Source organism: Muntiacus reevesi, chromosome 4 (assembly GCF_963930625.1).
Source record: "Muntiacus reevesi chromosome 4, mMunRee1.1, whole genome shotgun sequence".
Lineage (NCBI taxonomy): Eukaryota > Metazoa > Chordata > Mammalia > Artiodactyla > Cervidae > Muntiacus > Muntiacus reevesi.
Window position 1 is genome coordinate 158,728,728 of NC_089252.1, and position 12,695 is coordinate 158,741,422.

At 43.4% G+C, this 12,695-nt stretch overlaps 1 protein-coding gene across 6 annotated transcripts in view; it reads right to left on the bottom strand.

The window, feature by feature from the left end:
- The window catches only part of RAB3IP (RAB3A interacting protein), a 50,911-nt gene extending 39,909 nt beyond the window's left edge, over window positions 1–11,002 (bottom strand). For 3 of the 6 annotated variants that reach the window (XM_065934645.1, XM_065934639.1, XM_065934641.1), the window contains exon 1: window positions 10,795–11,002. The gene's annotated coding sequence lies outside the window, so the exon portion shown is untranslated. Of the gene's footprint in view, window positions 1–9,953; window positions 10,418–10,794 lie in introns of those variants that run through there. The other 3 variants (XM_065934642.1, XM_065934640.1, XM_065934644.1) reach the window with 2 other exon arrangements.
- Between the last annotated feature and the right edge of the window lie 1,693 nt (window positions 11,003–12,695).

Genomic DNA, 12,695 nt, shown 5'->3' on the forward strand with positions numbered 1-12,695 from the left:
ATAAAAACATATTATGAAAAAAATCAATGGAACCTGAACACTGGACGTTACTGATATTATTATGAATTATTGTCAGTTTTTAGAGATAATAATGGTATGATGGTTATGTGAAAAAAAAATTATCTTTTAGGGATACCACAGAAATATAGAAGAAATAAAATTCCTTGGATTTGCTTCAAAATAATCCAGGGGAGAAGGACGGTATGGGGAGCTAAGTCATCCAACTACCAGTACCAATCTCACAGGATTACAGAGCTGTTTCCCCCATCAGTTCAGTTCAGTCATTCAGTCATGTCTGACTTTTTGCGACCCCATGGGCTGCAGCACCCCAGGCTTTCCTGTCCATCACCAACTCCCAGAGGGTGCTCAAACTCATATTCATCAAGGTGGCGGTGCCATCTATTTACCGAACATTTACTAAACAGCAGGTATAGTGCCAGGATACGTATAGCTGAGGAAGCTACAGCTTAGGGCAACCAGGATTAAAATCTCTGGCTGTTGGGACTTCAGAGTCCTAGCTCTTAACCACACCACACTTACCACCACTAGAATTGCTTTGCCTTTCCACTGTTAAGATGGTTCATGTAAAAATGTTTCTCCTTAAGTTGAATTAAAACCCATTAGGTGGCTCAGATGGTAAAGTGTCTGCCTGCAATGCGGGAGACCTGGGTTCAATCCCTGGGCTGGGACGATCCCCTGGAGAAGGAAATGGCAACGCACTTCAGTATTCTTGCCTGGAAAATTCCATGGACGGAGGAACCTGGTAGGCTACAGTCCCTGGAGTCACAAAGAGTTGTACACAACTGAGCCACTTCACTTCACAACCCAGCAACACCCACTCTGTTTTTCCTATAAACATTCAACTGTTCTTTCAATGAGTTTTCACAGAGAGTCTACTATGTGCCAAGCTCTGGGGGAAAAAAGATGGGAAATCATCTCTGTTCCCAAATAGTATCAATATAGTAGGAGACACTGACAATTACAGGCAATGACACAGTGTGATAAACGCCACTGAATAAGCAAAGGCTACCCTGGTGGCTCAGATGGTAAAAGCATCTGCCTACAATGCGGGAGACCCAGGTTTGATCCCCAGGTTAGGAAGATCCCCTGGTGAAGGAAATGGCAGCCCACTCCAGTATTCTGCCTGGAAAATCCCATGGACAGAGGAGCTTGGCAGGGTGCAGGCCATGGGGTTGCAAAGAGTCAGAAACGACTGAGCAACTTCACTTTCACTAAGAGACCACACAAGAAGGCCAAACAAATCACAAGGAAAGACCCAAAGAAATAAGAAATAATGAGAAAGATGAAGCCCTTGGAAGGACTTTTCAGGCATGTCTAAGGTTTAAAAGTAACGCATTTGTGGGAAATGTTCCATAAACTGGAGCACAGACCAGGAAACAAAAGATCCAAACCTCAAAGAGAGGCAGGTTTGAACCCTGGTAGTTCAGTCAGTAAGGAACCCGTCTGCAGTGCAGGAAACCCAGGTCCAAGCCCTGGATCAGGAAGATCCCCTGGAGAAAGAAATGCCCAACCACCCCAGCGTCCTAGCCTATAAAATCCCACAGACAGAGGAGCCTGGGGGGCTACAGTTCATGGGCTCCCAAAGAGTCGGGCACAACTGAGCGACTAACACTTTCACTTTTCTATCAAATTACTGGGCCAGTGTGTGCCTAGGTTCTCTCATCTGGAAATCTAGTTTGGTTTGCTTCCTCAGAGGTTGAGAATTGAAAGAGAAATGCAAGCAGCATTTAGTAGAGTACCTCAGAGCACTGCCTTTATGTACAATGTTTTCATTCTGGGGGATACATTAAAACACTGTTTAAATTCCAGTCACTCCTGAAAAGGAGATTATTTGAAGATTAAATGTAGTCCCTTTTTCAAGTGTGTGAAATTTCCATAAAATGTGTAACTTAGCTGGTAATGAGCTGCCAATCACAATGATCTGAAAATCTCTTGCTCTTTCAAATGGAAGCATTAAGATCTGTCTTGCATTCAAAGTTCTTATACGAATAAAATAAACTATTTGTAAGCAGTAGTACTCTCTGCATTGTGTGTGTGTGCAATTGTTCAGTCGAGTCTGACTCTGCAACCCCGTGTGACAGCAGCCCACCAGGCTCCATTTCTTTCTCCAGGAGATCATCTCAACACAGGGATCAGACCCGTGACTCCTGCACTGGCAGGCAGCTTCTACCACCAGCCCCACCTGGGAAGCCCTACTCTCAGCATTTAGTAGTAAGTAATTAAAAAACTCAATTTCAAGTGCAGTTATCCCAATTCATAAACTAAACTTATCAGATCACTACAAATGAGTGAAAAGGATGATAGCATGTAATTTTTATGGGTTAATTACTAACCCACTTTGAGTGGCCTTATTATCACTCGGTTTTAAGTAATAAAGCTTATCTCCAATTTAAAAAGTTGATCAAAACAATTTGCTTCTGATTCATAATATTCATTATATCTTATTTCTTCTTTCCAGAAGTCAGCATTATCACAGCAAAAACAGCAGCCAATATTTACTGAAAGTTAACTATGTGTCAGTTAACTAAGAATTTCACATGTATCAACTCAATGAATGCCTAGAAAAATCTTAATGGTTTATACTTATTAAATGTATTTTATACCTATATTATTTTAGTGTAAGTATAATTAATAATTTTATCAACTATTTGTATTCCAGCTGAATGGAAGGAAGATTGTCAGCTTCAACTCCTCAGGGCAAATCCTGGTACTAAGTTCTAAGAATACAGATATGAAAATGGGCTAAAAAGAAGATGCATAGCCTATTATGGGTCACTAAATGATAATCCTGAAGAGAGAGAAGGAGGAAGGCAATGTTTCAAGGAGAAGTAAAACTATAAGTTAGATTTTTAAATGCCGAATAACAGTCTGTAGATGAGCTAAGCAAGGAAATAAAATAGCATAGTCAAGGAATAAGGGTCTGGCACTAATGAAACTAACCAAAAAAAAAGAGGACAGAAATTCAAGCTGGAGAAGCAGATATGAGACAAGATAATTAAAAACTTCACTTAACATGGAAAACGTTACTTGGAGTTTTATCCTGAAGAGGTGCTCAGATCTACATTTTAGGAAGTACAGATGAATTGTGATGTCATTAGAAAAATGACTCCCAAGGACTTTAACTAGAGACAAGAAGCTAGAGGCAACTAGTTAAGAGGCTACTCCAAGAGACCAGGCAAGAGAGTATGACGGTCACACACTGCAAATGAGGGGATGGAGGCATATATATTTAACATCTATATATGGAAACATTCAGAATAGCTTCAATTATATTTCTACATATAATACATATGCATTACATTATTATATTCTTTACGTGCGACATATACATTTATACATTATTCTAGTTATTTCTCTTAGCATCCCCTTGAAATGGTTCTTACCTCTATTTTATGGATTCAGAAACTGAGGATCAGAGAGGTTAATTAATTTTGTTAGGGTGAAACAGTCAGTAACAGAGGGAGGATTCAAAGCCTGGTGTGTATGACTCCAACACCTGTGTCTGACTCCTCCACATATTAAAAGGTTAGGGGTAAGACTCAAGATAAAGGTTAGATGAAGACAGATGATCTCGAAGGCTTACCCAATCAATTGTAAGAAGAGAACAATCCAAACAGAAGAATCCTATTTAACCTATGAACGCCTGTTTTACTTTCAGAAAGAAAAAACTAAAGTTTCTCTAATGAACTGCTATTGAAATGAGCATTTACTGTTACTTTGCCGTCCTTTCTATTTTTTCCCTACATTCTCTGTGCTCTCATCATTTCCTTATTTATTTTGCTGCTATATTTTGGAGAAGGCAATGGCACCCCACTCCAGTACTCTTGCCTGGAAAATCCCAAGGACGGAGGAGCCTGGTGGGCTGCAGTCCATGGGGTCACTAAGAGTCGGACTTGACTGAGCAACTTCACTTTCACTTTTCACTTTCATGCATTGGAGAAGGAAATGGCAACCCACTCCAGTGTTCCGGCCCGGAGAATCCCAGGGACGGGGGAGCCTGGTGGGCTGCCGTCTACGGGGTTGCAGAGAGTCGGACACGACTGAAGCGACTTAGCAGCAGCAGCATGCTTGGATTTAAAATAAGTACTTATTCAGCTCCTTATAGTTTGCTGTGGGAGGGTAGGAATAGCATATAAATAAAATCAACAGAAACCTGATTTTAATATAATGGCCTTATGATATAATCAAAAAATTGTGGATGTTTGTAATTAGTAATCCTGACTTAAAAAAATTTTGAATGTTACTTTTTAAAAGTGTGAAACTGTACTGTAGCTAACTGCCTTTATCTTTTAGAAATACACAATGAAATATTTATAGATGAAATTTTACAATGCCTGGAATTTGCTCAAAATGAGGAGAGGGAACAGTACAGGAGTAGATGGGGCAGGACTGACAGTAATTGATGGGCTAAATGATGGGAAACTTGAAGTTCATCATATATTTGCATCTATGTATTTTGTTTTAAATTCTCCATAATTAGAAAATTTTTAGATTTATTCAAATACTATATAAAGGAACAAAACAAAAAGGTGTATAAAAATAATTTTCTCATTAACTTTCCCTAAAATTATAAAGTTGGTTTTCCAAACTAATATTTTGGTTGTAAAAAAAAAATTCACATTTACATTTTAGGAAGCAGTCTATAAGTGGGAAATTAATTACTAACTCAAAGGAAAACTTAAGTCAGATGGTTAGTCAAGCTTCACAATCTTCCCAGTCATTAAAATAGACCACAAATTAATTTCCATTTACTAATACCACAGGATTAAATGTAGAATCTGACATATTGAGAAATGTTAGTTATTGCAGATTCTTAAAGGTTTTCAGAAATTCTCAGAACTTACTGGGTTACTAATACTATGAAAACTGTTAGCTGCTCAGTCGTGTCCGATTCTTTGTGACCCCATGGACTATACCCCACCAGGCTCCTCGATCCATGGAATTCTCCAGGCAAGAATACTAGAGTAGGTGGCCATTCCCTTCTCCAGGGGATCTTCCCGAGCCAAGGATCAAACCTGGGTCTCCTGCATTGGCAGCCACTATATTACAAATTCGTGGAATAAAAACATTAAAAAAAAATTGTTTTCCAAGTTTCCTTCTCTTAAAAGTGGAAGTCTCTTTATTTTATATATGTAAGAATACAGGTCAACTAAATATCCAATAGGCACTGAAGTATATGTTGATTGGATAAATAAGCAATAAGAGTATTTAGGGAGGGAATAAAGAGCAGAGCAGTGAAGAGCAGAGACAGTGATTCCAGGCCACCTTTAAAATCTGGAGATAAAACAATAAGCGCCCTATAGCAAGATTGGAGAAACTGTTTTTAAAGTTTGGGGAAAACTAAGCATTTGATCAAACAAGCTTCAGAAAACCCTTCTAATTCAGATTCTATTATTAACTGGCTGTGTGAACTAGGGCATGTCATTTAATTCCTCTGAGCTTCAGTTTCAGCATCTATAATGGTGGTGGTATTATCGCCCCTGCCTACATTTGAGAAAATCAAGTGGCTTATCCGTCAATGTAAAAATGTCCTGAAGATTGTAAAGCACAACACAGATGAATGATATCTATAAAGATCTAAAAGAGAATAAAGGAGAGGGTAAATGATAAGAGCCTACAAAGGGGTTTGTCTTACAAACCAGAAGGGAACCTTACTTATCCTTGAGGAAGGAGAAGGAAGGGGAAAACAAGTCTCTCTGAGGTAGAGAGTTCAAATTAACTCTCTTCCCAAAAAGAAATTAATTAATGCACATTTACGTACTGTTCTTCAAATCTACTTTAGTTGTTCTTTTATACTTCATCTTGATCTGTCAATCAGATGCCCACAAATACTCAAAACTATTATCTGCACACATCAAATGACAATTCACTTCCTTATTAAACGGCTCTAAGGGGCGTCTCAGGTGACTCAGTGGTAGAGAATCTGCCTGTCAATGTAGGAGACATGGGTTCAATCCCTGCGTTGGGAAGACCCCTTGGAGGAGGAAATGGCAATCCACTCCAGTACTCTTGCCTGGAAAATCCCACAGGCAGACGAGCCTGGCAGGCTACATTCCATGGGGTCGCAAGAGTTGGATACGACTGAGCGCATGCACACGCAGGCTATCATCAGTATGTTTCTGTATGCTTCAAAGCTACTCTCATATTCTTGCAAGGAGTTTCCTTCCACTAGACTGTCAAGTCATCAACTTTACTACGCAGAAGTGAAGTAAGTAAAGTCTCTCAGTCATGTCCGACTCTTTGCGACCCCATGGACTGTAGCCTACCAGGCTCCTCCCATGGGATTTTCCAGGCAAGAGTACTGGAGTGAGTTGCCATTTCCTTCTCCAGAGGATCTTCCCCACCTGGGGATCGAACCCGGGTCTCCCACATTGTAGGCAGACGCTTTACTATCTGAGCCAGCAGGCTTCCATTATGCTTATGTTTACAACAGTTGCCAACTATAAGCCACAAACCTCTCACTGAATATTCAATACTGAATATTGAACTATTTCAATAATTTCCATTCTTTTTCCTCTGATTTAAGTAATCTTAGCTTATGGTTAAAGCTATTTAATTTTGTGCTGCTGATATCCTAAGATAAATCAAGATTACTTTTTCACTTTTTTCTATATACAACTGAAGCTTATGAAACTACCTCACTTAGGTTTTTGCCTGGAGAATACCAGGGACGGGGGAGCCTGGTGGGCTGCCGTCTATGGGATCGCACAGAGCTGGACATGACTGAAGCGACTTAGCAACAGAAGCAGCTGTTTAGCTTTAAGCATTTAGCTTTAAGTTGGAAGGGAAAGCAGAAAGGAAACACAGAGATGGCAAATTAATGCTACCTAACCTCTCCTTCCCTTAGTCCCCTCAATCCCTACTCTGAAAACTCACTTCCATTTCTACTGCTAGACCGATTTCAACATATTTTAACATTTTTTTCACTAACCATCCATCACCAAACAGCACAGTACCTACTAGGCTCCAGGCCCAATACTAAAGCTATATGGTGGGGTAAGATGCATTTAAGCCCTGCCCTTAAAGCATGTGTTCACCAGAAGGCAGCTCACTGTCAACAAACATTTACAAATACGATGTAAATGTCAAAATGATACCAAAATGGAGGCATGTACTCCGTGCTTTGGAAATATATATTAAAAAAAAAAAATAAGTACTATGTGGCAAAGGTAAGGACAGCAGGACAGAAAAAGAGAAACTGTTAATAGCTAGAAGTGAAGTGAAATTCACTCAGTTGACTCCGACTCTTTCAAACCCCATGGACCATACAGTCCACGGAATTCTCCAGGCCAGAATACTGGAGTGGGTAGCCTTTCCCTCCAGGGGATCTTCCCGACCCAGGGATCAAACCAGAGTCTGCTGCACTGCAGGCAGATTCTTTACCAACTGAGCTATCAGGGAGAGCTAGAAAGGAGTCTTTACATTTCTTCAGACATTTTCTTTTTAGGATACCAGATGTATTTAAGTAATTTAGCACCAATTTACCACCCTTCATTGAACTACATCTTGACTCGCACTCTACAGGGCAGAGGCTTGGTGTGAAAGGATGTACTCCCTCAGATTACCCTCAAAGCTTTCCCTCAACACACAAGTATCACCACCAACTCCTAGTTCTTCTTTTTTCCCTACCCTCCAACTACTTAAGCACTTTGTCTTACCTGACACTCATTAAAATTACAGCACCATATGTATGTGAAGGTACCTTCTAAATTTTGATAAACTTACAAAAAGATATGGCAATGATTACATGGTCTACCTTCCAGACATCTTCTAAAGTCTTTCCTTTAACCCCCACCGTGACTAGAAGAGTAGATACTCAATGAAATGTCTGATTTATAAATCTCTGGTGATACATTAAGAATTACTTATTACACCAATATTTAAGTATCTCATAAAAGCTAAATTAAAACCAATTCTTCAGCATTATAATCTGCACAGGAAGAAGTAGTAGAGAGGTTAAGAGCATGGACATCAAAGAAAAACTGCCCAACTTCTAGTCTAGTCCCCTCATTAATTAGCTTTGTGACCTTAAGCAAGCTTCATAACCTCTCAGGGCCTCAATCTTCTCAACTATTAAATGGATAAAGTATTACCTAACTCCCAGGTCAATGTGAGAGTAAATGAGTTGGCATAATGCTTAGACCAGAACCTGATACACCCTAAGGGCTAGACTCTTTAGTGGTAGCAGCAGTGCTCGTATCACATCATCAGAAAACCTGTTTATTTTTTAACCAGTCTTCTTAGTCACAAAGCTCTTTTACAGAAGGTGTTTTTCAGGAGCGGAAAGAGCAAGGCTGGTAGGATTTCCATTTCGGGGAGTCACACAGTGTTTAATACCGGCTCTGCCATTAGTCAGCTATAGGTCTACAGACAACTAGGTAACTAGAGGCAAGTTATTCACCTCTCTGACCCTCATGATCTGTAAAATGTAATAACACCACCTATACGCCAGGAATGTCTCAAGGACTAGAGAGTCAAGGTGCTTGAAGCAACAAGCACAGTGCAAGGCACACTCTTGAGCTGTATCTGTTCCCCTCCTCCACCCCCTCCACGGAGTATCTCATCTAATTCTCATCCCACCATTATGAAACTCATGTGAGATTGAGACATGTCAAAAACAGCTGAATACTGGCAAACCCCAAACCGTCCAACCTAATGCTACCCCCATTTGCAAATGGAGAAAATAAGCTCAGAGGTTAAATGATTTACTCAAGGTCATATGCACGGTTTAACGATGGAGCTAAAACTTAAAAAAGATAATTTTTTATTAAAATTGGTTCAGTGAGTCCTGCTCAGAAAGGGGGGGGGGGGAGGGTATACTAATTACAATAATAGGTGTAAAACTACTGTAACCTGCAAGTTTTTGTTCTGCCATATCAAATCCCAAGATGATGATGTAGATTTCTAAGAATCTGTCAATCTTAAAAACTATTTGCAGTGGACTGCTCTGCTGGTCCAATGGTTACAATTCCACACTTCCACAGCAGGGGGCAAGGGTTCATCCCAGGTCAGGGAAGTTCAACAGACTGCACTGCACAGCAACACACACACACAGTGTCTACGTGTGCTGTAGAAGTTGAGGGTTTAGTGAAAATTAGAGGAAACTAATATTAAAGAAAGCATTAACTACACCAATTCAAAACCTACAACTGGATCTAGTTAGAAACTCCACTAATTAGAAAATTCACAAAGCAGCTGAACATCAAATATTCATCCTGGTGAAAAGTTAGCAGTATTCAATACCACCGATGAGTTGTTTGCCAAATATACCAGAAGAGTTGCAGTCTATGTACGCCCTTTGGTTCTCGAAATAGTGGAAATAGGAAAAAAAAGAAAAGAAAAGGTTTTTTTTTTTTTCTAATAGTAAGAAATATACTATTGTAGTAACATTATATAACCACTAAGTGTATTTCTACATATTCCACAAGGATAGGATTCTATCACACAAACCATATTTGGGGTACGTACCTGTCCAAATATGAAAGCTCCTATAAAAACGCACCACACTAGTAAATAAAACAGCAAGCGTTAACACAACAAGGCCCCATCTAAGTGGTGAAATCTTTCAACAGTATCAAATATTTACTCTGACTGGTTACAAATCTATTTGACTGTTTTCTCCACTCTGCCTCCTTTCTCCTTGATATATCATTTACCATTTTTCCCCTTAAAATGGCATGAACAACAAAATAAGGATAATGAACAGAAACCGGGTCTTGCAACAGATTTACAATACAACAGTTTTGTTCTAATCCTCTTACTGGCCTCTGCTGCAATTATGTAATCATTTCAGTGCAAAAGCTTACAAGGAAGGCTCTTTCCCGACCCTGAAATAAAGCTGGAGGGGGAAACAGAAGTGGGGAACAGGTAGCCTCGGAATTTGCTACATTTCCGTGAAACTAAACTGTCTGCATCTTCCGAATCACCATTACCTGAGCGCTCTTAATTTTCAAGACTTTACCCTTTAGCCATTATAGACTTTTTCTTTTTAATCCCATAACAACTGGCAACTCTTCACGTGCTGCAGATTCCATCTTACACCATCACTTCCCGAGTCCATTAAACTCTTTTCCCTGGGCGATCGGAGCGAGCTATCCACGCTGGAAGGGTAGTGTAATTACAATTATGTCTAAACAGCTCGCCTCAACTCCCCGAAACAAAAGTCAGGCTGAACTGAGCTGTCTCCTAAGGCGCCGGTTCTTGACCACCAGGTTTCGCCGAAACCTCCCAAGGGTGACCTCTACGCCTTGGCGCCGTGCCCGGCTCGCCGCCTCCTAAGACCCTCGGGCCATGCCTACTGCCTCGCCCGGTCCAGCTCCCGCGCGGCGCCGGCCTCCACACTTGTTCGCGAAGTCTCTTTACACCCTGCTCCGCAAGCCCGGGCCCTCAGCTCCGGCCGCGCGCGCCCCCCCGACAGGTAACCTGGCTCTGGCTCCACGCCTCGGGCGCTCAGGACCGCGCAGTTAATGAGTAACGCGCCCGAGGGACGGGGGAGGAGCCGCCGCCGCCCGACGCCCACCAGCGGCCCCAAGGGGCGCCCACATGCCCCAAGGCGCCGAGCCTCCGCCACCGCCTCCGCCGGAGTCCGCGAGCCCCGGCGGGGGAGCGCGCTCGCCGGGGCCAGGACAGCCGGGCCGGGTCCCCGCGCGCCGCGCCCTCACCTGCACCTGCTGCGGCCGCCCCTCCAGGCCGGCTCGCGGGAGGCGGGCGCGCGAGCACTGAGGGGGGCGGTGTTCCGCGTCCCGGGCCTCTCCCTCCCGCCGCCGCGCTCACCTGACTAACCTACCACCGCCGCGGCCCGCGCTCAGGGGCGCTCGCAGAGCCGCACACAGCGCACGCCGAAGCACTCTGAGGCGGAGGAGGACGTCTGGCCGACGCCGCTACACTCTACCGCGGCGGGTGCCCGGCTGGAGGAGCCGCCGAGGGAGCGCGGGACTGCGCCTGCGCCGGGAGCCGGGCCGGAGCCCGGAGCCGAGCGGCCCCGCGGAGGGAAGGCGGGGCTAGAGGCGGGGAGGGGGCGGGGCTAGAGGCGGGGAGGGGGCGGGGCGGGCGTGGGGCCGGAGGGGGCGGGGCGGGCGTGGGGCCGGAGGGGGCGGGGCGGGCGTGGGGCCGGAGGGGGCGGGGCGGGCGTGGGGCCGGAGGGGGCGGGGCGGGCGTGGGGCCGGAGGGGCCGACGCGCTCCCGCGCCCCCTGGCGCCAGGCGGGGCCTTCGCAGGTGTTGGGCGCGGGCCCCAGGTGCCTTCGCGGGCGGTTTCCTTGGGAACCAGGGCGAACTGGCGCTGAACCTTGTTGCCCTGGGCTTGACAGACGGTCTCCGGTTCACTTCGAGTTTGCTGGTCTCTCCAGGAGTCGGAAGAGGAACCTTCGATGTGAGTTGAGGACCACTATATCCAACCTGAGACTCGGCGCGCATATGTACCTTACAACGTGTGTCTGTGTGTGTGTGCGCGTGCGTGAGTCTCTGGGGGCATGGATGGGAGGAAGGGGAGTCTGATAGAACCTAGATCCTAGCATTCCAGCAACTGTTAGAGCATTCGAGAATGTCGTGTCTCTACCTACCTTCTCTCATCTTTCGTGTCAACTTTTATCAAGCTTCCACCCCACTTTAGGTCCTCCAGAAAGGAAACATGAAACTACAAACCATGTTTCCGAAAATCTGATAAAAAAGAGGCAGTCACATCAAATATGCGTCTCTATGTTTAGTCAAAGAGATACAGGCAGTTTATGCAATATGTATATTGAGTAGGACCCCCATGCTGTATATTGATGCCATCCTTGAGCGGCAATAAAGAAGAGTAGGTTACGTGTATGGCTATAGGAATCAGGATTCCTGGCTTTGAGGTTGGCACCTACTAGCTGTTGTCAGTGACCTTGAGCTAGTTGATCTCTAATAGCCCCAGTAAATGGGGATAATAAGACCCACTTCAATAAGTCGTTAAGAAATTAAATGGTTTAATGTATGTAAAATACTTAGTGTACTTCATGACACAGTGCCTAATGAATATTGTGTATTTGTCTAAGTAGCTAAGTCGTGTCAGATTCTTGAGACTCCATAGACTGTAGCCTGCCAGGCTTCTCTGTTCATGGGATTTTCCAGGCAAGAATACTGGAGTGGGTTGCCATTTCCTTCTCCAGGGCATCTTCCTGACCCAGGGATTGAACCAGGGTCTCCTGCATTGCAGGCGGATTCTTTACCAACTGAGCTAGAAGGGTGTGTAATGAATATTATCTATTAATAACATTATTACTGTTATCATCCACCTATAATAAAAACAAACCTAGAAACTCACTATTTACTCTTTTGTACTCCATCTCCAATATATCGAGTCTTACCTATTCTAATTCAGAAACAGTTCTTAAATCTACCCCATCCCTTGTTTACTGGGACTAGACATGATCTCCCTGATGAGGGAGGTTGGTTCTCCCTGAGTCCCCTTCTCTCCCTTTCACCATGTCATTCATTTATCAAATGTTTATTGTGTTCAATCTGTGTACCTACTGCTCGACTTGGGAAGAGAGAAACCATTCCACACAATCTCCATCATCCAAGGACTCAAACATAGTGAAGAAAACAAACATGTCAATAATAACTAAGTGAAATAAATAACTGCAACAGAAAGTAGTCTTTCCATGAAAATGCATTATTTAAGAAATTTTTCTGGTGGCCAATAACA